Genomic DNA, 6,278 nt, shown 5'->3' with positions numbered 1-6,278 from the left:
ACCTCTCAGATTGCATCATTTCACTCATCAATTTCTCAAACTTGTCGATGCGAGAGGGGGACAGCCCCTCTCATGCTCTTTCCCCTTGGTCAGTAAAAACCAAACTGAAAACACCCTCTCAAATTGCACTAGACATTAATTGATCAAAATCTTGCACAGGGATCTAGGACAAATCTAAACTGTGGTGAATTTATCCTTTATTATCACAGAAAACATATTTTAATTGCCGACTTCGGTTCAATATCATTGTGACATTTAACCATACCGTTAGAAGCAGGCAGCTGGAGAAGTTGCACTGCTGGCGATGTTGCAAACAAATAGTGAATGGATTAAAATATTGACTCTAACTGATGGTCCTCTATATCGTTTACAGAAACGTAAGATTTGCAAATGACACAAGAAGGTCGCAGATTTTCCATTCCTGCATATTCTTTTGTCTTCAATCTATGGTAAACTGAGAACTATTTTCACAAAGTTAATCACGTATTGTCATTGTTTGGTTGTTGAATATTGTGACTCAAACACTGATCATGCAAAAATGTAATAAAAATATCAGTGTTCAATGCCATTTTCAAACAATTTTACCGCTTGTAAAATAAATTGAAACACCTCTCAGCTTGCACTGTGACGCACATCAATTTCTCAAATTTTTTATACGAGAGGGGGACCCCCTCTACTGCTATCCCCCTTGGGGTGTTCTAAGAGTTTTTACTCGTAAAGAAACGAATTGAAAACACACCTCTCAGATTACACAGACTGCGTCATAGCACATATCAACTTCTCAAAATTTACGCACAAGATGGGGGACACCCCCATCTGACACTCCCCCCCCTCAGCCTCCCATGTGTTCTCCCCTGTACTTTCAAATTCTGCTAGTCAGATATCCTAGTGAAAACCCTGTCATGATACCCACCCAAATTAAACAATAGTTGGATATTGGTTATAGCGTCAGCTTTTTGTGACTTTGAATTTATTTCATTTTGTTAGTTTCGCCTTTTTCAATCTTCCTGAGATAACCGATGATAACCTAGCAGGGTACATCAGGATTTGAAAGGTCTTTACTATTGCTGTATTTTTGTAAATTTTACAAATACATGTTATGATATTTAATTTTTCTAAGTTGAGGGGGGGGGTTCCGTCAAATTTTCTTTGTTAGAAAGGGGGGGTTAATCAAATTCATTATGGTTGCGGGGGGGGGGGTTACTCGAAGTTTCGGAGTTTCAATGAAATTCCTCCGACTCCCCCAGGCTGTAAATAATGACGACTCCCTAATACGTCACTGTGGAGTAGCTTTAGAAATCGTATAGAAAAGTGCCTCTATAATTTTCATTGGTTAAAGAAATCTAAAGACCAGTCTTATTCGTCTGGGTTTTATTTTGTGTGTGCGTACATACGACGTTGGTGTTTAATCGTTGTACAATTTTTGACATTTTTTCCGCGCTCGCAGGTGTAAAGTGGTTGTTTGCTCTTATCGATCTACGATTTATGACAAATTTCTACCTCTCACTTCTTCGAAGTTCGCTTTCCTCTTCTCGGTGGTGTTATAAAATTTACGATGCAAGGATGTTAAATTTTAATATATTTTTTCGTAGTCGCCCTTCTTGTTAATGGTGTCTGTCTGTTCATGGTTGTCCGAAAATCCGGGACAGTGTCCTTCGACGTTACGTCATCTGCATAAACATGATCGTCTGGCGATGTTTTCTTGTCATTGCGTCATCATGTCAAAGGTCATTACAGACCTAGATACAGGATTCTCACCTGCCACTGCAGGTATGTAGGTAACCGGGGAAAAACGCATGCTTCCTGTAGAAGCGATTTGAGATTTTTGGAATCCATGGAAAGAGATATTTAGATATACCAAATCATAAGCTACGATAGATAATGTATGGAAAAATACCCCCATCACTATTGATTAATTATCAATCCATAATGCTTTTCCGTGTGTGTGAAAATATTTAATGAGACTCTGCAAAGCTCAATAAAGTCCAGTAAAACAACAGATTGTATAGAATCACACAGATATTTACACATATAGCCGGTACATACAGCAAACGATCACAGTGCAGACAGTGGATGGTACAACTGCATATGAAGGTTTGGTTCCAAGTGGTCAATAGCGGCCACTAGACGGAAGCCATTTTAAACAATGAATTTAGTTGACATCGGTAATACGTGTATAGATATTGACTTTCTCATGACGAGGGCTTTAAAAAGTGAGTCGAGAGATGACAGGTCATTACTGATGATGAACGATGCTATCTTGCTTGGCTGTTTGGTGATTTTGGAGTGATCTATGGAATTTGGAGTGATCTATGTGATGGAAGATTGGCAAATTTTAATAGCTCAAGGATTGCTTTATTGACCCCCCTCCACCCGGCTTTCTAAAATGACGATAAAAGCAAATGCGGTGCCACCCTTTCCTTGCGATGTGCTCATCATTATTTTCCCTTTCAAAATTATGTGAAAGAAGTTTGCCAACAGATTTGCAAAAGTGACATATTTTGACATCTTTGCTATACGGGATACGTCATGGAACATGCTTGGGTCTATTTTTTAGAAGTCTCTTCATTATCGTTTAATAAAGTTATCATGCGTACACCCATCTACTATCTTATCAATCTGTTTTCGTATGAAATGTCATCGTGATTGAAAATGAAACCAGTCTCGTCATCTGTGAAAGAATCAAAATACTGTTATTGGATGAAACACAGTCGTGTGTCGCAGAAAAATGTAACAGTGGGGGAATGACACATCCTTGGGGCACCTGTATGTGAAATGATGGTTTCTGACCTAATTTAGCCACCCCAAGCCTGTTTGACAGAAAACATAATACACAAAACTAAGATCAAGCAATCGAGACCCAGGATAGAGCAACTTATTATTAAATAGTCCTGTTCAAGTCAGCCGTTCTAATATAATATTGCTGGCAGAACTATAATCTGTAAATAGCCTTCTTGTATGAGACTTAGTTTCAATATATGTATGGTGAAGAGTTAAGAACACATCACCTTGAACTTAGTTCGAAATGTGAGTTGAGAAAATGGGTAAGGTCGAAAGAGGCAGGGAGTGCGGACAATATATTGTCACACCAAGCTAAACTCACATTTAGTTGGATTACTGTACTGTGTCATTACTTTCAAACACCTGCTCGTTTTGGGTCAGATGAAAGTACAATGGTGCATGAGCACATCAGCTTTGAAAACGTGCTGTCCTGGTTGGTCGAAAACACTGGTACCGCCACCCAACTTTTGGGCTGGCCCTCAATCAGTTTGCCGTCAATCAGTTGGGAGTGACTGTACATTGACCCGTGTCCGGGCCTCTAAAGATTGCAGCATCCTGTAACATGCATCTGATATTGTGATTGAAGATTGCAAGACGTACAAAATAAAACATTAACGAATGAAACAGCCAGAAGTCGCAACAGTATACAGCTAATTTGTTATCGATAAAACCATAAACAGTGTGACCTGAAAGGTACGTGACAAAAGCGAGGGATTCCGGGACTGAGATTAAGAACACCGGGTCGTCTCCGCGCGTATCACCGATTATCCGGAAGCTTTCAAAACAATTTCGTTTCTAATGTGCCCCGGATAGTCAAAACTCGATGGTGAGAAAGATGTGAAAAATGGGGGGTGGGGGGGGGAATCTTTGTTTGCACAAAGACAACTACTCGCGACATTGTCGGCTGGGGAAAAGTGTGTAACTCTTTAAAAACAAACGCAAGACATACAATTTTTTTCATTATTTGGCTTTATTTAATGAGGGTAGCCTGGTAAACTCTAGAGAGAGTTTATCTACCCAGGGCCCTCGACATTACAACAAATATATACAAAACAACAAAAACAATTTTCATAAGTAAAAATACAAATAACCACATATAACAACTGCCACATTAAACAGGAAAAACTAGAAAAAATTAAAATTCTGCCCAATATTGTTTTAAATAATTGCTTTTAAAAGAGACAAGTGTCTCAGAAGATTTGACTTCTGTTTTCAACTTATTCCATTCCATAGCTCCCTGTACTGACTATGTGTTTAAAAGCATTCAGTTTGGCTCTAGGGATATCAAGCTTATTTTGGGAGCTAGCTCTGGTCACACGGCTATGACACTGACTGACATATTGGAACATTTCCGTCATATACAATGGGGCTATACCTTTCAAAGATTTAAAACTAAACATATTTTTGTATAAAATTCTATCAGGTAAAGGCATAATATGAAATGATTTAAAAAATCCATTGGTCGGATAATTATATTAGTGCCCATCATGACATGCACAGCGCGTTACACAGCGCAAACACCTTGCAAACTTGTCAAAATTCGGAACCCTCAAAATAATTTGAAGTTAGGCATTCTGGCTCGGATCCTTCCAAATAGCGAGTGGTCCATCCGTTATGTCTAACGCGTTATCTAGCTCGTAAGAAGATAGCACTGGTTCTTGCACTTGATTGCATAGCCATGATTTTGTGAATGACGTCAACAAGCTATGGTGAACGGTACGGGGATTTCCCATCTTCATACCTTGCTCGGCTATTGCATAACGGTGATCAATCATGTTCTGCGGCAGCAAACATGTTATGATTCCCGATCAATCTAGTGTTCAGAAACCTGGCGAAAACTAGTACTGCTTAGAGATCTTTATTTCAAAGGGATGAGTTCATTTGTCTTTTGAAAGACTCTTTTGATCAAATGCCATAATGTATTTATTGGAAAACTAACAAGAACAAAACTGTTATCTATCAATTATTATTTCTATGGAGCTGAATAACAAAATGGACTTGAGGGTCGAAAATAAAAGCAAGAATTGCAATTGCTAGAAATTAAATTATTTATGATTTAATAGCAGATTCACCGACTTCCAAAGTCATTAATACCAGAGGAATACCTTGCCTAAGAGGTGTGCGTAGAGGATACGATATGTACACACTAGTCATCTTTGAGATATCTTCGTAATCAAATCTGGTTTGGAAGGCGTCACGAGGGAGGTACTTCTGACGAAAAAAATATCCGTTATCTTTTCCGTGACCATGGTTAAATGACATCATAGGCAGCAAATGATTGCAGAGTGCACGGACGCCCAGTTCCTATACCTGGACAGCCCCTCCCTCCCCCCGTATTTTACAGTCAGGATTACTAAGGGTATCACATACATGTTTCGTTGTAAATGTTTTCATCAGTGTCCGCAATGCCCATCAAATCGCAGATTAGTCAGACTGAATAGTGTGTTCAACATCCCAAGAGAAGCAGCTCTTATGGAGGGATAACGACTGACATGCTCTTTTCATCGAACATTTTGACCCACTCATATTACACGTGTGGCGTAGATCTTATAGAAATATACCCACATGCTGTTACAATCTGGCAGTGTTTTAATGGGTGAAAAGAATGCTACACTTTGTAGAATAGTGGTTGCAACAAAGATGGCGGCTGGCCTCCCCGGTGATCGACAGCACATTAATCTGCCAGCCTTTGAAATATACATGTTTCACACGTCCGAAATAATATTTCGAATTCCAACACTGAAATGGACAAACTAAACCATCAAAAAATACAATTTAAAGGAAAGCTTGTCAATCCACTTAAAAATAGTTTGAAAAATGATCAAAGCGAATATCCGGGACAGGGTTACCTTAAAACCCAAGAAATAATGACTTTACAATTGAGTGGAAGGGCGAATAAAGGCGTAGAACCGCTTCCTCGCTTCCTTTCTTATCTGAATATCTCAAAAGAACAAAAGGTGTTTTATGAATTAGTATTTATTTTTCACCAGGATCTAATATCTTAAACACACAAATCAAAGACTTATTATTACTCAGTGTCACAAATTAGACTTCAGTTTTCAAAACAAAAAACGGTAAAACATCTACCCTCCGCCTTAACAAAAGTACATACTCGAAATTTGTCCCTGAACAGGTTCGATTACCATGAAACATGTCAATTTCATGCTCACTCCATGCTTGTTTCATCGTCTTAATCACGTGGCTATCGATCACAATGAGATTGTCAATTTAATTTCTTGCTTGCTTTGCCCTTGTTTCATCGACTCACGTGCGGATAACTCGGAGAATCAGTGTGGTGACAGGCACGAATAGATAGATGACTAGGCATTAACGAAAGACCGCATGGTTCAATAATTCGCGTGGCATCCAAAGTGGGCACTGAAAACTTACATTATATTTTTATACAGTAAATGAGATTAAATCTCCTCAAATGTCTCAATCATTTTATTTCAAAATGTCCGTGGATGAGCGAAAATATATGTAGACAATATGACATA

This window comes from Ptychodera flava, chromosome 12 (genome assembly GCF_041260155.1).
Source record: "Ptychodera flava strain L36383 chromosome 12, AS_Pfla_20210202, whole genome shotgun sequence".
Classification (NCBI taxonomy): Eukaryota; Metazoa; Hemichordata; class Enteropneusta; family Ptychoderidae; genus Ptychodera; species Ptychodera flava.
Note: the sequence above shows the minus strand (reverse complement) of the source record.